We start from the raw sequence: 24,538 nt of genomic DNA on the forward strand, positions 1-24,538 counted from the left end.
TGGTGGTGCAGTGGACTAATTCCATGGCACAAGATCATGGCTTTGAATCTGACTGATGCCGTGCCAAAATAAAAATGGAATGTGTTTGTATGATTTAATGCCTAAGCAAATTAATTTCCATGTGTCCTATATGTGTTTGAAACAAAACAAACCAATGCTGTTAAAAGTCTTATTAAAACATTCAGTGAAAAAAATAATTATCCAAAAAATGACCATTTACGTTCTCTCTATTCACCATGTAATGTATTCAGCACAACAAGTGTGCCCAACATATAGCTGTCAAAAAGCATTTGGGTGCTTGTCAATTTTGTCATGTCATGACACTTACAGTTGAAGTCGGAAGTTTACATACACCATAGCCAAATGCACCCAGTTTTTCACAATTTCTGACATTTAATCCTAGTAAAAATTCCCTGTCTTAGGTCAGTTAGGATCACCACTTTATTTTAAGAATGTGAAATGTTAGGACAATAATAGTAGAATAATAGTAGAGACAATGATTTATTTCAGCTTTTATTTCTTTCATCACATTCCCAGTGGGTCAGAAGTTTACATACACTCAATTAGAATTTGGTAGCATTGCCTTTAAATTGTTTAACTTGGGTAAAATGTTTCGGGTAGCCTTCCACAAGCTTCCCACAATAAGTTGGGTGAATTTTGGCCCATTCCTCTTGACAAAGGTGGTGTAACTGAGTCAGGTTTGTAGTCCTCCTTGCTCGCAAATGCTTTTTCAGTTCTTCCCACAAATCTTCTATAGGGTTGAGGTCAGGGCTTTGTGACGGCCACTCCAATACCTTGACTTTGTTGTCCTTAAGCCATTTTGCCACAACTTTGGAAGTATGCTTGGGGTCATTGTCCATTTGGAAGACCCATTTGCGACCAAGCTTTAACTTCCTGACTGATGTCTTGAGATGTTGCTTCAATATATCAACATAATTTTCCTACCTATTGATGCCATCTATTTTGTGAAGTGTACCAGTCCCTCCTGCAGCAAAGCACCCCCACAACATGCTGCTGCCACCCCCGTGCTTCACGGTTGGGATGGTGTTCTTCTGCTTGCAAGCCTCCCCCTTTTTCCTCCAAACATAACGATGGTCATTATGGCCAAACAGTTTCATCAGTCCAGAGGTCATTTCTCCAAAAAGTATGATCGTTGTCTCCATGTGCAGTTGCAAACCGTATTCTATCTTTTGTATGGAGCAGTGGCTTCTTCCTTGCTGAGCGGCCTTTCAGGTTATGTCTATATAGGACTCGTTTTACTGTGGATATAAATATTTTTGTACCTGCTTCCTCCAGCATCTTCACAAGGTCCTTTGCTGTTGTTTTGGGATTGATTTGCACTTTTCACACCAAAGTACGTTCATCTCTAGGAGACAGAATGCGTCTCCTTCCTGAGCGGTATGACGGCTGCGTGGTCCCATGGGGTTAATACTTGCGTACTATTGTTTGTACAGATGAGCATGGTACCTTCAGGCGTTTGGAAATTGCTTCCAAGGATGAACCAGACTTGTGGAGGTCTAAAAAAAAATCCTGAGTTCTTGACTGATTTCTTTTGATTTCCCCATGATGTCAAGGAAAGAGGCACTGAGTTTGAATGTACGCCTTAAAATACATCCACAGGTACACCTCCAATTGACTCAAATGATGTCAAATAGCCTATCAGAAGCTTCTAAAGCCATGACACCATTTTCTGGAATTTTCCAAGCTGTTTGATGGCACAGTCAACTTAGTGTTTGTAAACTTCAGACCCACTGGAATTGTGATACAGTGAATTATAAGTGAAATGATCTTTCTGTAAACAATTGTTACTTGTGTCATGCACAAAGTAAATGCCCTAACCGACTTGCCAAAACTATAGTTTGTTAACAAGAAATTTGTGGAGTGGTTGAGAAATGAGTTTTAATGACTCCAACCTAAGTGAATGTAAACTTGCGACTTCAACTGTACCTTCCATTAACCCTGTTGACTCGTCAGTAGGAAATATTTGTTTCTCTTTGGTCCATTCAACAACAGAGCGATGCGATCCTTGTTTCAGCAGGATGTTGTATCTATACCTTATGTCATGCCTTATTGGAATGGTTTTATTGATAATATCTGTTGGAAAAAAGTTTGGATGTTGCCACACACATACCTACTTGTTAACAACAATAAGGAAGTTTCCTTTAAAATTATTTATATTATCCTGCCAACCACTATATGAATTTTTTTTTAAACTCAAATTGTACATTTTGTAATGATGTCACGCCCTGACCTTAGTTATCTCTGTTTTCTTTATTATTTTGTTTAGGTCAGGGTGTGACGAGGTTGGGTATGCTTGTTTTGTATTGTCAAGGGTTTTGTAAGTCTAGGGGTTTAGTAAGTCTAGGTAAATGTATGTCTGTGGTGGCCTGAATTGGTTCCCAATCAGAGGCAGTTGTTTATCGTTGTCTCTGATTGGGGACCATATTTAGGTAGCCATTTTCCCTTGGGTATTTGTGGGTTCTTGTCTATGTGTAGTTGCCTGTTAGCATTCATATGTATAGCTTCACGGTTCGTTCAGTTGTTTGTTATTTTGTTTCAGTGTTCATTCGTTTAATAAATTAAGAATGTACACTTACAACGCTGCACCTTGGTCTCCTTCTTACGACGGACGTGACAAATGACCACCCAGAAATGGTGTTGCATCTTTTTTGGCATTGTATTCATGTAAGGAAACTGTAGCAAGACATCAGTAGATGTATAATTGAACACATTACTGAAGATTTTACATTATTGTGGAGAAATATTCTGCTTTGATACTTTACCTACGATAACAATTTAAACAACTTCGGACAAATGTCATATTCACAAATGTACATTTACAAACAAAACACCACATTTTCTTGCCTTACAAAAAGAAATTTAACTATTTTAAAGACAATTAAATACTCTACTAACATAAAAGCTGTTAGAATTATAAGTGTATGTAAGGTCCTTGTGTAATGTGATATTGTCCTTTGTATATTATTTATATATATATATATGTACAAAAAAAAATAATAATACTTACTTTAAAAAATAAAACAAATATTAACCTCAACATCAATATTAGAGTCAACATACAAGTGTAAGTAAGAACGAATGTAAATAAGTTAGAAATTGTGCTACAAATGCACAAACATTTCATAAAAGTAGTGATATTTTTGTTTGGTTAGCTTTTGGAAATTGTAGAAATAAAACATTTTCCTTCTTCAGAAGTAGCTAGGCAGGCTACAGTAGGCGTACAGTAGGTGTATATTAATAATTATATAGTGTAATGAAAGAGGTAGTGAGCAGGTCTCGAACCCTCGACCTTCTAGCCCGAAGTTCAGCGCGCTATCGCGCTAACGATAAACAGCTGATTGAAAACGAATCTAGGCAACCATAGACATATAATCCCCTAGACATACAAAACCCCCTAGACAATACAACAACAAAAAAACACTCCACCCTTGTCACACCCTGACCAAGCCAAATAATAAAGAAAACAAAGATAACTAAGGTCAGGGCGTGACAGTACCCCCCCCCACCCAAAGGTGCGGACTCCCGGCCGCAAACCTAAACCTATATGGGAGGGCCTGGGTGGGCATCTAACCTTGGTGGCGGCTTTGGTTCTGGACGCCGCCCCCCTTCTTTACACTGAGGGCTGGGGACCGTTGCTGGAGACCCGGGGCTGGGGCCTGTTTGGGAGATTCCGGGCTGGGGACCGTCGTGGGAGGTTCCGGACTGTGGCCCGTCGTGGGAGTTTCCGGTCTGTGGCCCGTCGTGCGAGGTTCCGGTCTATGGCCCATTGTGGGAGGTTCCGGACTGTGGCCCATCGTAGGAGGTTCCGTTCTGTGGCCCGTCGCCGGAGATTCCGGACTAGGTACTGTCGCTGGATGCTCTGGACAGGGTACTGTCGCCGGACGCTCTGGACTGGGTACTGTCGCCGGATGCTCTGGACTGGGTACCGTCGCTGGATGCTCTGGACTGGGTACCGTCGCTGGATGCTCTGGACTGGGTACTGTCGCTGGACGCTCTGGACTGGGTACTGTCGCTGGATGCTCTGGACTGGGTACTGTCGCTGGATGCTCTGGACAGGGTACTGTCGCCGGACGCTCTGGACTGGTTACTGTCGCTGGACGCTCTGGACTGGGTACTGTCGCTGGACGCTCTGGACTGGGTACTGTCGCTGGACGCTCTGGACTGGGTACTGTCGCTGGATGCTCTGGACAGGGTACTGTCGCCGGACGCTCTGGACTGGTTACTGTCGCTGGATGCTCTGGACTGGGTACTGTCGCCGGACGCTCTGGACTGGGTACTGTCGCCGGACGCTCTGGACTGGTTACTGTCGCTGGACGCTCTGGACTGGTTACTGTCGCTGGACGCTCTGGACTAGGTATTGTCGCCGGACGCTCTGGACTGGCGAGGCGCACTATAGGCCTGGTACGTGGTGCCGGCACTGGTGCTACCGGGCTGGGTACACTCACCTCAGGGCGAGTGCGAGGAGCAGGAACAGGGAGTACTGGACCCTGGAGGCACACTGGAGGTCTGGAGTGTAGAGCTGACACAACCCGTCCTGGCTGGATGTTTATTTTCACCCTGCAAATGCAGGGCGCTGGCACAGGACGCACTGGGCTAGTCACACTCACCGGAGACACAGTACGCAGAGCCGACGCAGGATATCCTGATCCAAGGAGGTATACTGGAGACCAGGAGCGCTGAGCCGGCACCCTCCTTCCTGGCTGGATGCCCATTCTAGCCCGGCCAATGCGAGGAGCTGGAATAGAGCACACCGGGCTAGAATAGCGCACTGGAGACACCAGTGCCGCATCTCTGCATAACACGGTGCCTGAGCAGTTACACGCTCCCCACGGTAAGCACAAGGAGTTGGCTCAGGTCTCCTACCTGACTCAGCCAATCTCCTCGTGTGCCTTCCCCCCCAAAAAATCTTGGGGCTACCTCTCAGACTTCCGTGCTAGCCATGTACCCTTATATCGTCGCCGTTCCTCCATTCTCCTGTATCTCTCCTCGCACTGTTCCATTGAATCCCAGGCAGGCTCTGGCACTCTCCCTGGATCGATCGACCACCTCTCTATCTCTTCCCAGGTTATCACCCACTCATCCTTCTCCCGGGTCCATTTTTCCAACAAGCGCTGTTCCCTCCTTTCACGCTAGATATACAAAAAAACCTAGACAATACAAAAAACCAAACACACCACCCTTGTCACACCCTGACCAAACCATATAATAAAGAAAACTAAAATAACTAAGGTCAGGGCGTGACAGACTTGATCAAGCTAACCAAGCTGTCAAGTAGCTTAAGAGGATCTATTTGCTCTCGCTCAAAAGCCTTGATGGCCAACTATACCTCACCCAGCACTGACTTCAAAAACGTCAGAAACAATATGTTTTGAGGATCACTGTACATGGAGTATAAAACCTCAGCCATGTAGCAGTGTTCACTGAACATGGTGACTGAAATGCAGCCTAAGATCTTCCCACTGGTCCAAAATGCGTGAAACCACGGGTTCAATGGAGAGCCAACATGTGGCACACACCTTGGTTATCTGTAAAGGTTTCTCCCCACAGTTGATGGTCTCATATATGGCCTTGTAGGCCTCCCTGTTGTCACGAATATTACCGAAGGTGGCTCCCCTTCTTGTTCGGGTGGCGCTCGGCTGTCGTCGTCGCCGTTCTACTAGCTGCCACCGATCCTTTGTTCCGTGTTCGTTTGGTTTTGTCTAATTGGTTTCACTTGTTCATTGTTTGGTTGTCAGGGTGGGGTTATTTAAGTTCGTTCAGCCCGCTTCTGTTTATGCGGTCTTGTTCTTCTGTATTTGTGAGAGGTGTTCGTGTTTGTTGGGTTTTCTCGCTGTCCTGGTGTTTTACCTAAGGGGTACTATATGGTTTTTATAGTTACGCCTGTTTGGGTATAACTATTTTGTTCCTTTTATTTTGGATATTAAAGCGTGTTTTTCCCGCATCCTTTTCTCTCTGCGCCTGACTCCACACCCATCCTTTTCTCTCTGCGCCTGACTCCACACCCATCCTTTTCTCTCTGCGCCTGACTCCACACCCATCCTTTTCTCTCTGCGCCTGACTCCACACACATCCTTTTCTCTCTGCGCCTGACTCCACACCCATCCTTTTCTCTCTGCGCCTGACTCCACACCCATCCTTTTCTCTCTGCGCCTGACTCCACACCCATCCTTTTCTCTCTGCGCCTGACTCCACACCCATCCTTTTCTCTCTGCGCCTGACTCCACACCCATCCTTTTCTCTCTGCGCCTGACTCCACACCCATCCTTTTCTCTCTGCGCCTGACTCCACACCCATCCTTTTCTCTCTGCGCCTGACTCCACACCCATCCTTTTCTCTCTGCGCCTGACTCCACACCCATCCTTTTCTCTCTGCGCCTGACTCCACACCCATCCTTTTCTCTCTGCGCCTGACTCCACACCCATCCTTTTCTCTCTGCGCCTGACTCCACACCCATCCTTTTCTCTCTGCGCCTGACTCCACACCCATCCTTTTCTCTCTGCGCCTGACTCCACACCCATCCTTTTCTCTCTGCGCCTGACTCCACACCCATCCTTTTCTCTCTGCGCCTGACTCCACACCCATCCTTTTCTCTCTGCGCCTGACTCCACACCCATCCTTTTCTCTCTGCGCCTGACTCCACACCCATCCTTTTCTCTCTGCGCCTGACTCCACACCCATCCTTTTCTCTCTGCGCCTGACTCCACACCCATCCTTTTCTCTCTGCGCCTGACTCCACACCCATCCTTTTCTCTCTGCGCCTGACTCCACACCCATCCTTTTCTCTCTGCGCCTGACTCCACACCCATCCTTTGCTCTCTGCGCCTGACTCCACACCCATCCTTTGCTCTCTGCGCCTGACTCCACACCCATCCTTTGCTCTCTGCGCCTGACTCCACACCCATCCTTTTCTCTCTGCGCCTGACTCCACACCCATCCTTTTCTCTCTGCGCCTGACTCCACACCCATTCACTCATTGAGCATTACACTTGTGCTTTGGAGACACTGAAAACCAGTTATGAGTCTCTCGTACCAAGTACTCCACACTACGGGGGATGGTGTCATTGGAAGCATGACTTACAGCAAGTTGCAGAGAGTGGCACACACAACGAATAAGAACCAGATATTTGAGGCCATACTCCTCCAACACTTTATGGACCCCATTGTTAATCACCGTCATAACAGAGGCATTGACAATCCCTACCTATCCCCAGGAGTTTCTCTTTTTTAAGACGACACTTCTCGAGGAAAGCCACAACAACATGGGCAACTCAACAAGCCCCAGAAATGTTGATACACTTGTCTGCTTGGTGTCACTAAAGTACCTTATCACAACTCCCAGGTACTTAGAAACACTAACATCCGTGGACTCATCGAGGAGTAAGGAGGCTGAAACGCTGGTCACCCACATCTGCAACCAACGTTTTCAGAAAGTATGGTGCTAGAACACCATTAACCATTAATCAGCACTTTGTCCTATGCACTTTGAAGTGGGTAGCAGCAGTGGAGTCTGAGAATGCAGCTCTACATGCTTCTCCAATGTGATCACATGCCAGCATGGAACAGTGTTTACATTTACATTTTACATTTAAGTCATTTAGCAGACGCTCTTATCCAGAGCGACTTACAAATTGGTGCATTCACCTTATGACATCCAGTGGAACAGCCACTTTACAATAGTGCATCTAAATCTTTTAAGGGGGGTGAGAAGGATTACTTTATCCTATCCTAGGTATTCCTTAAAGAGATGGGGTTTCAGGTGTCTCCGGAAGGTGGTGATTGACTCCGCTGTCCTGGCGTCGTGAGGGAGTTTGTTCCACCATTGGGGAGCCAGAGCAGCGAACAGTTTTGACTGGGCTGAGCGGGAACTGTACTTCCTCAGTGGTAGGGAGGCGAGCAGGCCAGAGGTGGATGAACGCAGTGCCCTTGTTTGGGTGTAGGGCCTGATCAGAGCCTGGAGGTACTGAGGTGCCGTTCCCCTCACAGCTCCGTAGGCAAGCACCATGGTCTTGTAGCGGATGCGAGCTTCAACTGGAAGCCAGTGGAGAGAGCGGAGGAGCGGGGTGACGTGAGAGAACTTGGGAAGGTTGAACACCAGACGGGCTGTGGCGTTCTGGATGAGTTGTAGGGGTTTAATGGCACAGGCAGGGAGCCCAGCCAACAGCGAGTTGCAGTAATCCAGACGGGAGATGACAAGTGCCTGGATTAGGACCTGCGCCGCTTCCTGTGTGAGGCAGGGTCGTACTCTGCGGATGTGTTCAGTGTTCAGCGATAGCTAATGCCATGGTGGCCTCAGCCTTTTTTGCAAAGTACATTTTTTTTAACCATAAATGGCAGCTTGTTTTGGATGGAACTGGCTTTTCCTTTTGACTATGTTTTTGAGTTGTCATGTGTTTTTTTTTACATCACTCAGTTTGGCATAGAAATCAGCATTGTAATACAGGCAGTATGCCCGTGTATCATCTCCAATAAACGGCTTCAACCAGCCTTTGAATTCAGGGTTTGATTCCCACTCCTTTCTGTATTTTTGAATGTACAGTTTAGACTGAGACATGATGAGCTAGCCAGCTAGATGTTTAGCTCATGTCACAGAGAGGCACACACACAGTGGACAAGGTGAGTAAGTGACTGAAGATGTGTGAGTCAAATGCAGTGATTTATTTTGGCGGGTGATTTATTTTAGACAAAGAACATTTTATATTTACATCCCTCCCTGAATGTAAGCCACGGCGGGATCAGTAAGCGATGGCTTCCCGCATGCACAATTCATTTACAGTCTGGACATGGAGGGGTGAACATCTCCTGCTCTGACTGCAGCTGGGAGGGACAGCTGCGCGAGGACTGGGCCACCTGTGAGTGCTTTGGGATGGGGTGGGGCCCACGGCAGCACCCGCTACTCATTGAGAAGAGTAAGAACGATACATGCTTTCACGCCAGAGTCCCCAAAAGTCTCCAATAACACCAGAAAAAGTCACTAGATGTGTCGCTAGTCGATATTTTGAAAATGTGTCCCTAGAGGGGTCTGAATACTCGCTAAATATACAAAGTCGCTAAGTTGGCAACACTGCCCAGAAGCTACAGGTGGCTGAAAACACAATCATCACGGGATGAACGAGTGACGAATTTCTGGGCAAGGGAGGTCCATTTTAAAATCATTCCTTCCTCCCTCGCCCTTTGACCTGCACGTGTATACTCGTCAGACGTCATCAGAAGTGTATATCGACAGAACACACCTTCCACGTTGTGCATTATTTCCCAGGGGAAATCCCTTACATAAGAACAATTATTTATTTATTTATTTATTTAATATTTAAAAAACACTATTCATTGCATTGAAATATATATTAAAGGAATAGTGATGTGATAGTGATGGTTTAACTTAGTGTTTGTCTCCACAGCCCTCCATAAGGAGCACTACATTATGTTCTCTTCTGAAAATAAGTCTATTATCTGCATGAAGTGTTTCAGAGACATACATACAAGTGTGAGTGAAGCTCCTACTACAGCAACACAATATTCACACAGGAGGAACACTGTTAGTAAAGCTCATTTATGTTTCTGCCAAATTATTGCACCTAGATTCGGTTCTGGTACCATGTATAGCCAAGTTATCTTTACTCATTGTGTATTTATTATTACTTTTATTATGTGTTTTACTTTTCTATTATTTCTCTAGTTTCTTTCTTTCTGCATTGTTGGGAGGGTCCGTAAGTAAGCATTTCACTGTTAGTCTCCAGATGTTGAATACGAAGCATGTGACAAATAAAATTTGATTCAATTTGAAATTTCACAGGGAGAGTCTGACATACTGCATTAACATTGCAACAGAATACATGCAACCCAGCTAGCACTTTTTGGAGAACCATATGTTTCTTAGAGCTTGGTGAAAGCGTGGTTATGCTATGGTTGTTTTGCATACAACCTTCCCATAACATTCTGGGAATGGTGCAAGATAGTTGCTTGGCTTTTGGAACATTCTCAGCACATTTAAGGAACTTGACAAAGAAACATAATTTTCTTGGTATTTCATTACTTTATCAGAACGTTTCCTAAAAGTTCAAACATGGTTACATTTCATTTCAAACATTCTCCAATTGGTTTGGCATTGAGGAAACAACGTTCATCTGTGGGAATTTCAGTACTTCAGTTCTTCTGTGGGATTTTCAGTACTTCAGCATAACGTTTCCTACAGGTTTCCTCATGGTTGTATTCAAAGTCATGGTCTCAAATTGTGCCAAGAACGTTAAGTAAACTTTCCATAAAACCACAAGAAAACGGGCCACCCAGGGGTGTAGTGGTCTAGGGCACTGCATCGCAGCACTAGCTGTGCCACCAGAGACTCTGGGTTCGCGCACAATTGGCCTAGCATCGTTAGGGAGGGTTTGGCCGGTAGGGATGTCCTTGTCTCATCGCGCACCAGCGACTCTTGTGGCGGGCTGGGCGCATTGCACGCTAACCAAGGTCGCCTGGTGCATGGTGTTTCCTCCGACACATTGGTGTGGCTGGCTTCCGGGTTGGATGCGCGCTGTGTTAAGAAGCAGTGTGGCTTGGTTGAGTTGTGTTTCAGAGGAGGCCTGGCTTTCGACCTTCGTCTCACCCGAGCCCATACGGGAGTTGTAGCGATGAGACAAGATAGTAATTACGAACAATTGGATACCACGAAATTTAAAAATTTAAGAAAACTTTAGTAAAATTAAGAGAATGTTCTATTTAAAAACTTAAACATTCTGTTCTCAGCATCAACAACAACTATCCTTGTTCAGTGTGTTGGCAATTGGCCACACCTGAGGTTAAGGAGTTTCCTTTGAAATGGGGTCTGTTTGAATAGACTAAACTGAACAGCTTTGTATGTGTAAAAACAAACATGGTATGCTAGCTCCATCTTGGTGGTGCAATAGACTAATTCCATGTATAGAGAATAGAAGAATAGAATATTATAGGTTTGAATCTCATTAATGTGTCACAATAAAAAATAAATGTGTTTGCATGATTAACAATTAATAGAACACAAGGAAATTAATTTCCATGTGTCCTATCTGTGCTTGGAGTAAAAAACAAAAGTTGACCCAAAATAAGAAACAAGTCTTATTGAAACATTCAGTGAAAGTTTTAAGGATGTTATTTTAAAAAACTCAAGAACCTATCATTTCCATTCTCAGAGCATTAATTAAACCTCTCAGAAGGAACCAGAGTAAATAAAAAATCCCAGAAGGACCCGAGTAAAACGTTCTCAGAACTTCTATGGAACCTAAAAATAGAACAGTCGAAATGTTCACTTCCATTCTCAGAATGTTTAAAAAACATTCAATTTTACCGGTCAGGAAACTTATGACTTTGTTCCCGGAAACAATGGGAAACCAAAAATGTATGTTCCCACAACTTCCAAGGAACCAAATATTCAAGCTGGGAAGGATGTGAGATACTAGAGCAGGCAGTGCTGGTGAGTGGATTTACTTTTATTCTCTTCATACATTGTGTGTTATAACATCGATGGTTCGCAGTCACCCCCTCTGAAAATCCATGTTTTATCTGTATAGTCATCAACTCCATGGCCTAGTAGTAACTCTGAATTGTTTCCATGCTGTATTTTACATGCCATAGTATAGGATCCTTATGTTGTTTTTGAAAAGCTACAGGCTGGGTCTTGGGTTTGAGATAAAGCATATGATCATGTGTGTTTGGTTTAGCTACAGGTTAGTTCCAGGTGAATGAGCATATCTACCATGTCCATGCGTGAGCCTTGCGTCCTCTGTTGGCAGTGAAAGAGTTGCAGACATTGGCCCGTGAAGCTATTCTCATGCTGAGTGCCATGATAGGGGAGGTGTGCTCCAATATCGAGGAAGAGGAGAATGCAATCTGTGACCTCTGCAACAGTATACAGGTAAAACTTCACTAAAGAACTCTTTTCAGGTCACCTGAAAGAAAAACAGATGCTATTGATAATGTTGTTATTGAGATACGAATGTATTAAATAAAAATTGTAAAATGTAACTATATAAGTGCAAGACAATAAATATAATTCCATATTTGAATATGTGATGATGGTGCCTGACCACTGGGTGTCTCTCTTGCTCACTTTGTGAAAAGATTGAAAGGTCTTCTGCACTCAACAAACACTTTATCAATGGAGTTAAACCAAACACTTACTGGTACAATTACAAGACAATGTTTACCACAACATTTTAGAAAAAACTCACTACAAGTTAAATCCCCAGACAGTTATTTGCTCAAATTGAGGGTTGCACAAGGACCACAGTCTTTTCCATGGTAGGCCTACTACTAGCAGACAACGTCATAGCCCACAGCCATTTGACATTTTAGTCATTTTGCAGACACTGTTATCCCGACGACTTACAGTAGGGAGAGTATACATTTTCGTATTTGTTCGCACTGGTCCCCTGTGGGAATCAAGCCCACACCCTGGCGTTGCAAATGCCTGCTCTACCAACTGAGCCACATTTTTCTTGTGGTTAACTGTTTCTCTGCTCTCATCTGTCAGGAAAGAGAGGAAGAAAATTCTGTTGCGAGCGACTCACAGGTACTGCATTACTTTGCTTTGAAACGGTTGCTTTGATGCCACAAAGACAATGGATAGGCAATCTGTTAGACAATGACTGAAGTTAACAATTTCCCCAAGGTCTCAAGGTGCCTTACATTGTACAGGGTTATAACAAACCTAATTTACCACTAAGAAAGTATTGCAGCCATTTTATGCCAGAACCCTGGTGTAGGCTAGTTTCCATTTGGCCCCATGAGAGAGACTTTACAGTACACAGTTAAAACAAGAATGGCAAGGCAAACAGAGTGAAGACTGCTTCAAACAATACTCATCGTTCCACGGCTGCAGTTCGTGGCTACATGAAAAATGTGTGTAGATAACCTCTGAGAGCTGGGAGCAGTCCATCACAGCTAGTGGAGCAGGAAGCTACAGCCTGGGGGCCACTGGACGGCAGCAGTACTGTCTCTGGAGTGTGTGAGAGAGAAAGTGTATCAGATTGCATTGTGTAGAGATTTTTAATGAGATTTTTGTGCCCTTAGTCCTCCATCTTTCTTGCCCCGCTGTCTGGATGCAGACCAGTGACTGTATGAAGTTAAAGGCTATTTATGGCAGGCTGTGTGTTTCCGTCTCTGTGTCTGTGTGTCTGTCTGTGTGTATGTGTTTGTAATGGGAAGCAGACTATAGATAAGGACCTGGATATATAGAGCATGAGTTTCTGTGTTGTTGCGTGGGTATTTCTTAACCCTCTGCATCGAGGGGAGAGTTGTGTAGTGGTAATGTTGTGTGGGTATTTCTTAACCCTCTGCATCGAGGGGAGAGTTGTGTAGTGGTAATGTTGTGTGGGTATTTCTTAACCCTCTGCATTGAGGGGAGAGTTGTGTAATGGTAATGTTGTGTGTGTATTTCTTAACCCTCTGCATCGAGGGGATAGTTGTGTGGTGGTAATGTTGTGTGTGTATTTCTTAACCCTCTGCATCGAGGGGAGAGTTGTGTAGTGGTAATGTTGTGTGGGTATTTCTTAACCCTCTGCATCGAGGGGAGAGTTGTGTAGTGGTAATGTTGTGTGGGTATTTCTTAACCCTCTGCATCGAGGGGAGAGTTGTGTAGTGCTAATGTTGTGTGTGTATTTCTTAACCCTCTGCATCGAGGGGATAGTTGTGTGGTGGTAATGTTGTGTGTGTATTTCTTAACCCTCTGCATCGAGGGGATAGTTGTGTGGTGGTAATGTTGTGTGGGTATTTCATAACCCTCTGCATCGAGGGGAGAGTTGTGTAGTGGTAATGTTGTGTGGGTATTTCTTAACCCTCTGCATCGAGGGGAGAGTTGTGTAGTGGTAATGTTGTGTGGGTATTTCTTAACCCTCTGCATCGAGGGGATAGTTGTGTGGTGGTAATGTTGTGTGGGTATTTCTTAACCCTCTGCATCGAGGGGAGAGTTGTGTGGTGGTAATGTTGTGTGGGTATTTCTTAACCCTCTGCATCGAGGGGAGAGTTGTGTAGTGGTAATGTTGTGTGTGTATTTCTTAACCCTCTGCATCGAGGGGAGAGTTGTGTGGTGGTAATGTTGTGTGGGTATTTCTTAACCCTCTGCATCGAGGGGATAGTTGTGTGGTGGTAATGTTGTGTGGGTATTTCTTAACCCTCTGCATCGAGGGGATAGTTGTGTGGTGGTAATGTTGTGTGTGTATTTCTTAACCCTCTGCACCGAGGGGAGAGTTGTGTGGTGGTAATGTTGTGTGTGTATTTCTTAACCCTCTGCATCGAGGGGAGAGTTGTGTAGTGGTAATGTTGTGTGGGTATTTCTTAACCCTCTGCATCGAGGGGAGAGTTGTGTGGTGGTAATGTTGTGTGGGTATTTCTTAACCCTCTGCATCGAGGGGAGAGTTGTGTGGTGGTAATGTTGTGTGGGTATTTCTTAACCCTCTGCATCGAGGGGAGAGTTGTGTGGTGGTAATGTTGTGTGGGTATTTCTTAACCCTCTGCATCGAGGGGAGAGTTGTGTGGTGGTAATGTTGTGTGGGTATTTCTTAACCCTCTGCATCGAGGGGAGAGTTGTGTGGTGGTAATGTTGTGTGGGTATTTCATAACCCTCTGCATCGAGGGGAGAGTTGTGTAGTGGTAATGTTGTGTGGGTATTTCTTAACCCTCTGCATCGAGGGGAGAGTTGTGTAGTGGTAATGTTGTGTGGGTATTTCTTAACCCTCTGCATCGAGGGGAGAGTTGTGTAGTGCTAATGTTGTGTGTGTATTTCTTAACCCTCTGCATCGAGGGGATAGTTGTGTGGTGGTAATGTTGTGTGTGTATTTCTTAACCCTCTGCATCGAGGGGAGAGTTGTGTAGTGGTAATGTTGTGTGTGTATTTCTTAACCCTCTGCATCGAGGGGATAGTTGTGTGGTGGTAATGTTGTGTGTGTATTTCTTAACCCTCTGCATCGAGGGGAGAGTTGTGTAGTGGTAATGTTGTGTGGGTATTTCTTAACCCTCTGCATCGAGGGGATAGTTGTGTGGTGGTAATGTTGTGTGTGTATTTCTTAACCCTCTGCATCGAGGGGAGAGTTGTGTGGTGGTAATGTTGTGTGGGTATTTCTTAACCCTCTGCATCGAGGGGAGAGTTGTGTAGTGGTAATGTTGTGTGGGTATTTCTTAACCCTCTGCATCGAGGGGATAGTTGTGTGGTGGTAATGTTGTGTGTGTATTTCTTAACCCTCTGCATCGAGGGGAGAGTTGTGTGGTGGTAATGTTGTGTGGGTATTTCTTAACCCTCTGCATCGAGGGGAGAGTTGTGTGGTGGTAATGTTGTGTGTGTGTTTGCAGCCAACATGAAGAAAAGGAAAAGGCGCTAAAGGAGCGCAGATGTCACACCTTGTTGTCCTCCTGCCAACCCTGCAGGTCATCAGACACCCCTAACTCATATCTCCATATCTACAACTAATTGCTGAACTCACATGGAACTAAATTATACCCATAAATAAAATTGACAGTGGGGATAGGTTGTTAGTTATTACCTGAACAGTTAATTATTCACCAGCCCTCCAGTGTGGTTGACCGCTGACCCTCACTGATGCCCTCACCACGCTTCATTCAGCCTCCCTCAGCTCAGCCAACAAGTTTAAGTGTCTGGACATGGGATATGTGAGTACTGGCACTTCATATTCTGGGGAGAATCAAAGATAGAATGGGTAAATTCACCAGAGGTTTGCATCACACATGGTTTCTCTCTCTTCCACAGAAACTGAGGCTGAGGAGGATTGTGAAGCTCCCTCATTGAATGTGACCAGTGCAAGCAGCAAAGTGAGTGTGACCCGTCTACTCTGATCTTACTAAACAATGTGATTTTACTCAACATTGTCATGTAGAATTAGTAGTGTTTACAGTTTACTAGAAATACAGTAAATGTCTTGTCCCTTCCCTCAAAGAAAGGTGCTAGCCAAGCTCTGACCTTGATGATCTCTCTCTCCCCTCAGATTAGCACATACTACAGGGGTGAATTTCCTCACTGTCTGGAGCCCTTACTGCTGCTGGGACAGCGCCACCCAGCCTCCGTCACCGGGGCAACTAGTATTGCAGCCCTGTGAGTCTTTTTGGGCTTAAAATCTAATCGTTGGCTTGAAAGGCTTTGAAATCTCCCTTAATCTCTATCTTTCAGTGTACATGGTTGAATGTAACATTTCAATATCATGATGATATGGTGGGGCATTTTTATGAAACTCTGGAACCAAATTTAAGATTAAAAGGTGAGATATAATATGAAAAATGCTAGGAAGCACAACTAGCAGACGGCGATAACCACAGAGAGAGGGAAGGGGATGCCATGAACCCCACCTAGGTCAGTTATTCTGTCTGTCTGTAAGCGCAGGCCACAGACATGCTTAGGCTATGTAACTGACCTTTTTGGTGGCGGTCTTGTTATAGCAGGCACTAGTCCCGTTCTGTCTGTGCCAGAAAGACTGCTGATAATAGCTCGACCAGCACAAAGCCAGGGTTCCAGGAAATAGCTTTTTTCCTGCAATGCTCTGTTTTACAGTCTTGTCCGTCTGGATATCACAGCACACTTTGGATCCCTAGCCAACCTTGACACACATATGACGGTGTGCCTCTCTATACACACACACACTGGGTATGAATGTATTTGGCTGAAGTATAAGATCCAGTGAGGACGCCTGGACCCAAATTCAAGCATTGAGCTTAGCTGTTACCAGAGTTTTAACAGAAACTAAATGTCTCCCTCGAGAGCCTTCATTCTTAGTTGGCGTAAGCTATAGTTGTAGGTTTTTGACACAGACAGAGAGGGTCATTGGTTGTCAGAATGGAGCCATTTGTTATCACAAACTCATTCAGATACAAACTCTGTCTCTGGCCATGTGGACACAAGTGACGCATGCTCCCTGACCAATTTTCCACATCAATTACTCTCAACCGTTCACAGCTTCCCAAACCCCCACCATACTGACTGTTCTCCCTCCCAACCAGTGCCACTGTAAGATGTGGAGTGGGCGGGGATGGCACTGAGCAGGCTGGCACTATTTTTACCAGAATTTCACATAAATCTCCAGGATTCATCTGATAGCTAGGCACACACAGAGGTGGTGGGGCCATTTTGTTCTATGCCACTGTTATCACTGACTTTGCCAATGTCTTAAATTGGTATCAGTGGTGGGGGCAGCAGGTGGATGCTCACAGGACTAAATGTGTATGGCAGGGTGAGAGAGCGATGCTCACAGGACTAAATGTGTATGGCAGGGTGAGAGAGCGATGCTCACAGGACTAAATGTGTATGGCAGGGTGAGAGAGCGATGCTCACAGGACTAAATGTGTATGGCAGGGTGAGAGAGCGATGCTCACAGGACTAAATGTGTATGGCAGGGTGAGAGAGCGATGCTCACAGGACTAAATGTGTATGGCAGGGTGAGAGAGCGATGCTCACAGGACTAAATGTGTATGGCAGGGTGAGAGAGCGATGCTCACAGGACTAAATGTGTATGGCAGGGTGAGAGAGCGATGCTCACAGGACTAAATGTGTATGGCAGGGTGAGAGAGCGATGCTCACAGGACAAAATATGTATGGCAGGGTGAGAGAGCGATGCTCACAGGACTAAATGTGTATGGCAGGGTGAGAGAGCGATGCTCACAGGACTAAATGTGTATGGCAGGGTGAGAGAGCGATGCTCACAGGACTAAATGTGTATGGCAGGGTGAGAGAGCGATGCTCACAGGACTAAATGTGTATGGCAGGGTGAGAGAGCGATGCTCACAGGACTAAATGTGTATGGCAGGGTGAGAGAGCGATGCTCACAGGACTAAATGTGTATGACAGGGTGAGAGAGTGATGCTCATAGGACTAAATGTGTATGGCAGGGTGAGAGAGCGATGCTCACAGGACTAAATGTGTATGGCAGGGTGAGAGAGCGATGCTCACAGGACTAAATGTGTATGGCAGGGTGAGAGAGCGATGCTCACAGCAAACAATCACAGACTTACTCTAGGGATAGTTCTACTGCTGTATCAGGGCATGTGCCAGGCAAAAAAAATCTGGACTAAAAGCATCCCAGAGCCCAGGTAAGCTGCATGGCTTCTCTAGTTGTGTGCCGATAAACTTTTTCCGTAATTATAGAATATCTGTCTTTACCTACTGGCTTATGATACAGTATTCCCACCTTTCATATATTTCAGTTTATTCTATGTTTTATTTGCAACATACATACAGTAGCCCTCTCTCATTCATGTTTTACAGTACAATGGTAAACTATCGAAAACATTTGGTAACAATTGTGATATTAGCTGTTAGGAAGGGCTGTTAAAGTGGTGTACAATATAATGGAATAGCTACAGTGCCTTCAGAAAGTATTCACACCCCTTGACTTTTTACACATTTAGTTGTTTTACAGCTTGAATTTAAAATTGATTAAATTGAAATGTTGTGTCTCTGGCCTACACACAATACCTCATAATGTCAAAGTGGAATTATGCTTGTAGAAATGTTGGCTAATTCATAAAAAATTCAAAGCTGAAATGCCTTGAGTCAATAAATATTCAAACCATTTTTTATGGCAAGCCTAAATAATTTCAGGACTAACAATTATCTTAACAAATCATATAAGTTGCATTGACTCACTCTGTGTGCAATAATAGTGTTTAACATGCTTTTTGAATGACTACCTCGTCTCTGTACCCCACACATATAATTATATGTAAGGTCCCTCAGTCGAGCAGTGAATTTCAAACCCAGATTCAGCCACAAAGACTAGGGAGGTTTTCCAATGCCTCGCAAAGAAGGACACCTATTGGTAGATGGGTAAAAATACAAAAACGCAGACACTGAATATCACTTTGAGCATGGTGAAATTATTAATTACAATACACCCAGTCACTACAAAGATACAGGCGTCCCTCCTGACTCAGTTGCCGGAGAGGAAGGAAACCAGTCAGGGATTTCACCATGAGATCAATGGTGACTTTAAAAAAGTTACAGAATGGCTGCATCATGTTACGGGTATGCTTCTCATCGGCAAGGACTATGAAGTTTTTGGGGGATAAAAGTAAATGGAATAGAGCTAAGCACAGACAAAATCCCTGAGGAAAACCTGGTTCAGTCTGCTTTCTAACAGACACTGGGGGACAAATTCACCTTTCAGCAGGACAATAACCTAAACAAGGCCAAATATCCACTGGAGTTGCTTATGAAGACGACATTGAATGTTCCTGAGTGGGTTAGTAGCAGTTTTGACTTAAATCGGCTTGAATATCTATGGAAAGACTCCATAAATGGCTGTTTAGCAATGATCAGCAACCAACTTGATAGAGCTTGAAGAATTTTTAAAAGGATAATGTGCAAATATTGTACAATCCAGGTGTGCAAAGCTCTTAGAGACTTATCCAGAAGGACACAGCTGTAATCGCTGCCATAGGTGATTCTTTTTTTTCATGTTTTAATTTTGTCAATATTGGGTATTTTGAGTAGATGATTCAGAAGAAAAATAATATCAAATTATTTTTTAATTCAGGCTGTAACATAACAATATGTGGAATAAATGAATGGGTATGCATACTTTCTGAAGGCACTGTAACTATTACTCCAGTGGTGGTGGTGTTGGTGGCAATAGTTTTAGTAGTGGTGGGGTTGGTGGCAGTAGTAGTGGTGTTGGTGTTGGTGGCAGTAGTTTTAGTAGTGGTGGGGTTGGTGGCAATAGTTTTAGTAGTGGTGGGGTTGGTGGCAGTAGTAGTGGTAGTAGTGGTGGGGTTGGTGGCAGTAGTAGTGGTGTTAGTGTTTGTGGCAGTAGTAGTGGTGGTGGTGTTGGTGGCAGTAGTAGTGGTAGTAGTGGTGGGGTTGGTGGCAGTAGTAGTGGTGTTGGTGTTGGTGGCAGTAGTAGTGGTGTTGGTGTTGGTGGCAGTAGTAGTGGTGTTGGTGTTGGTGGCAGTAGTAGTGGTGGTGGTGTTGGTGGCAGTAGTAGTGGTAGTAGTGGTGGGGTTGGTGGCAGTAGTAGTGGTGTTGGTGGCAGTAGTAGTGGTGTTGGTATTGGTGGCAGTAGTAGTGGTAGTAGTGGTGGGGTTGGTGGCAGTAGTAGTGGTGTTGGTGTTGGTGGCAGTAGTAGTGGTGGTGGTGTTGGTGGCAGTAGTTTTAGTAGTAGTGGTGGGGTTGGTGGCAGTAGTAGTGGTGTTGGTGTTGGTGGCAGTAGTAGTGGTAGTAGTGGTGGGGTTGGTGGCAGTAGTAGTGGTGTTGGTGTTGGTGGCAGTAGTAGTGGTAGTAGTGGTGGGGTTGGTGGCAGTAGTAGTGGTGTTGGTGTTGGTGGCAGTAGTAGTGGTAGTAGTGGTGGGGTTGGTGGCAGTAGTAGTGGTGTTGGTGTTGGTGGCAGTAGTAGTGGTGTTGGTGTTGGTGGCAGTAGTAGTGGTAGTAGTGGTGGGGTTGGTGGCAGTAGTAGTGGTGTTGGTGTTGGTGGCAGTAGTAGTGGTAGTAGTGGTGGGGTTGGTGGCAGTAGTAGTGGTGTTGGTGTTGGTGGCAGTAGTAGTGGTGGTGGTGTTGGTGGCAGTAGTAGTGGTGTTGATGGCAGTAGTAGTGGTGGTGGTGTTGGTGGCAGTAGTAGTGGTAGTAGTGGTGGGGTTGGTGGCAGTAGTAGTGGTGTTGGTGTTGGTGTTGGTGGCAGTAGTAGTGGTGGTGGTGTTGGTGGCAGTAGTGGTGGGGTTGGTGGCAGTAGTAGTGGTGTTGGTGTTGGTGGCAGTAGTAGTGGTGGTGGTGTTGGTGGCAGTAGTAGTGGTGTTGGTGGCAGGAGTAATGGTGGTGGTGTTGGTGGCAGTAGTAGTGGTGGTGGTGTTGGTGGCAGTAGTAGTGGTGGTGGTGTTGGTGGCAATAGTAGTGGTGGTGGTGTTGGTGGCAGTAGTAGTGGTGGTGGTGTTGGTGGCAGTAGTTTTAGTAGTGGTAGTGGTTTTGGTGGCAGTAGTAGTGGTAGTAGTGGTGGGGTTGGTGGCAGTAGTAGTGGTGTTGATGGCAGTAGTAGTGGTGGTGGTGTTGGTGGCAGTAGTAGTGGTGTTGGTGTTGGTGGCAGTAGTTGTAGTAGTGGTGGTGGGGTTGGTGGCAGTAGTAGTGGTGGTGGGGTTGGTGGCAGTAGTAGTGGTGGTGGCGTTGGTGGCAGTAGTAGTGGTAGTGATGGTGGCAGTAGTAGTGGTGGTGATAATGCCCTGTGGTTTGGCCTCCCCTCTCCATGTCCTGCCACTCCCCGTCCCTCAGTGACATGCCCCGGGGCTCGGCCATAAGGTGACAGTGGTGTGGTGTGTGTGTGCACGCTCGTGAGTGTTTATTATTGTCCCAGATCCTCCAGACTGAGATCTAGAACATGAAGGACCAGGTACAGGAGCTACACAGGGACCTGACCAAGCGCCACTCCCTCATCAACACAGACACCATGGGGGAGATACTGGACCGCTCCCTGCACATCGACAGACAGATCAATCAAATTTAAAATAAAAAAAGCTTTAAAACCCAGGTTGAAGGGACCACCCTCACCACCCCAACGGCAGCAACGTGCTTAGGCAAAGACACCTGGATCCACGTATCCCACTGTAAGCAAGTAGCAGAGCCAGAACAAGATGCTACTCCTGTTACTCCTAGAATCCAGTAGGAACACTCTGCTTACCCTGGGACTCGCAGATATTGTGGCTTTGGGCATCCTCTGGGTGGTAGCAGACTTTGAGCCAGAGGCGGGAGAACGTGCTAGTAACCTCTCCCCGACCTCTTCAGTCCAACGAGACTGTGGAAGCCAAGAAGTAGTAGATGACCCTGCTAGTAGATGAGAAGTAGATGACCCTGCTGACCTGAACCTGGACCCTGGTGACCCTGCTGAGCTGAAGAGAAGAAAAAGAGGACATAAACATTATGGGGTTTCCCCCGGGTCAAACACTTTCTTACAGGTAACTAATAATGTTTCTGTGCTACAGAATGTATCAGATTGTTGGGTTTGTGGACTGTTGACAGACAGTGCTGAGACTATGCCATTGCTAGCTATACCCCTTAATGCTTATGTAATATTGATGTGGACCAAAGCAGGTAACCTTTCAGATTGAGAGCTTGATTGGGTGGAGGGTGAGGTGTTTTTATATGAGAAGATTTGATTTTAATAATCACACCTCTCTGCCCAAGCAACCCATCACCCTGGCATACTCTCCCCCAGGTTATTTGGGTTATATAGAAAAAGGAACTGGTCCCCAGTTGGGGGAAAGTAATTGTAAGTATAACCTTTCTGTATACAATAACCTTACCCTACCCTTACTGTTGAGAAATGGAACATTCCACCATAACATGTAATTGAGAATACATTATAGACTCAAGAATGGCAGTGTGTATGCTAAACATACTTCCTCAGTAAGTGGAACTATGTGTATGTGTGTGGGGGGAAAGCCTACTCCTATCTGGCTACAAACTGGTCAGGATCATGTTATGCTGCCTATGTTGTTCCTGCTGTGCGTGCTACCCCAGTACCCACAAATCACAATTTCTCCCACTTGTATAGGAGGACCATTGTAGCCGGCCCTACAAAACAGATCCCTATGAACCTTCCTTTTCGCCAGATTGTTATTATAAAGTTACCTTTCAGAAGTTCCATTCAGACCACCCCTTTCTGTGTAACATGACAATTTCCCAGAAACCAGAAGGTTTTAAGTTCTGTTTGACAACAGCTCAGATATATCACATATCCATGGCATCAAAGGGGTAATTGCTGTGGCAGAAGTGGAGTGAGCTGGGGTTATGTCTTTGTTCCGTCTTTGTTCTCTGTTCTGTGTTAGACTGTGATGATACGCATTTCATAGACTCATGTTATCACTACACCCTAACAGAAGGCCATTGTGTTCTGGAACTGTTGCTTGTATAAAATAACTGTTGTGTAAACAATACGATTGTATATATAAAAATATGATAGATATAAGGGACATGTAACCACTTACTCTTCGAGATCCCTGACTGCGATCAGAGACGGATCTGCCTTACAGCTGCCCGTATGTTTGTATTAAATATTTACTATTATAATCATAAATTAGTCTCTGCATAATCTTTGGATTTAGTTTTCTACAACAGCATTCATCAAGACCATTGACTACCATTGGCCAGGAAGGAAGACAGCCAGTCACACAACAGGGCAGAGACAGCATGTGACCTCTTCTTCTGTTCATATAGCCGCTCCTGACATCTAATGGTGACATTTCCTGGCATAGAGGAGTTGTCATCCCTTAGACAAACAGGTCTCAGAGGACTGCAGTAACACTGACACGCACTGGGCTCAATCAGTCACTAACTGTACTCAATGACTCACTAACTAGAGTAAATGGACAAACTGAGAGGGGGGTGAATCCCCTCCGATCTCACTCCTCAACATGAAAAGATCAATCTGAAGGACTCACCTCTCAGTATGGACTGACTGGATGAAGGATCTGCAGTTTTATGCTGAGGAAGTGACTGACTACCATTTCTCAATCATCAATGCATGGTTCAGACATACAATAGCATACAGAGGAAGAGTGCTTCCTTAGTCTATATTACTGAAATTGTAATATGCTGTTACGCTGTGAGTTATCCTGAATGGGCAAGTCTGTCTGATTGTATGGTTCTAAAACCAATTGTTGTATTTGTATCATATGATCACTAGTTGTCATGTACATTACATAAGGGAATGTACCTATCTGGTGATGCTGGTCTTCATCCTCAGGAGGTCATAGATAGTTCTGGTTTGACACCAACAAATAGAACAGTCCAAATGTAAAGTGCAGTCATCTGTATAATGCCTTAATGTGCATGTAACCTGTGCATTAATCATGGTGAAATGAGGTGAGTATTGACAGTATGGTTTCCTTAATTTACCCAAGAATAAGTGGCAAATTGGTGAAATGTATGTAAGGCACAGGCAGGCATCCCTTCCCCCTTTCTCCTGCCACCTCTTCTCTCCCCCGGCCCCCCCTCTCTCCTTCTCTCTCCATCCCTCTGAGGCACAGGCACAGCCTAGTAAATGTATTCCTTCGTGTTCCTCCCTGTCCTCTCCTCCAGCACATTAGTAAAGTGTCAGCAGCATGCTCCAGGGTTTTCCACCACCAGGAAATCAGCAGGCTACTCTCTGCATCTTTCTCTCTCTCTCTGTACCACCCTCTTTCCATCCTTCTTTCTTATTCTCCATTCCCCCTGAATCCTCTTTGTCCCTTTTTGTACCAGGTAAACATTCAATAAAGATTTAAATGTACATTTCTATCTGGTGTATTTTGTTTTTTGTTACTTGTCTTTTGAATATTTATTCGTATAATAACATAGGCTACTAGGTGCAAAATATTCCTTTGAAAGTAATTGCTTCACCAGTAAGTACACTGTACAAAAATATAAATGCAACATGTCCACCAGAGCTGTTGCCAGAGAATGTTGTGTTAATTTCTCTACAATAAGCCGCCTCCAAAGTTGTTTCAGAAAATTTGGCGAAGGTGAATGCCTGTGCCATTAAACCCCTACAACTCATCCAGAACGCCGCAGCCCGTCTGGTGTTCAACCTTCCCAAGT

At 45.0% G+C, this 24,538-nt stretch overlaps 1 long non-coding RNA gene across 1 annotated transcript; it reads left to right on the plus strand.

Moving 5' to 3' along the window:
- The first annotated feature begins 15,151 nt into the window (after nucleotides 1-15,151).
- LOC118389472 (uncharacterized) lies at nucleotides 15,152-24,194 on the plus strand. The gene is made up of 4 exons (XR_004826736.2): nucleotides 15,152-15,648; nucleotides 15,746-15,807; nucleotides 15,981-16,087; nucleotides 21,318-24,194. It is a non-coding gene; the product is annotated as an uncharacterized LOC118389472 (long non-coding RNA).
- Nucleotides 24,195-24,538: the final 344 nt, after the last annotated feature.

This window comes from Oncorhynchus keta, chromosome 10, assembly GCF_023373465.1.
Source record: "Oncorhynchus keta strain PuntledgeMale-10-30-2019 chromosome 10, Oket_V2, whole genome shotgun sequence".
NCBI classification, from domain to species: domain Eukaryota; kingdom Metazoa; phylum Chordata; class Actinopteri; order Salmoniformes; family Salmonidae; genus Oncorhynchus; species Oncorhynchus keta.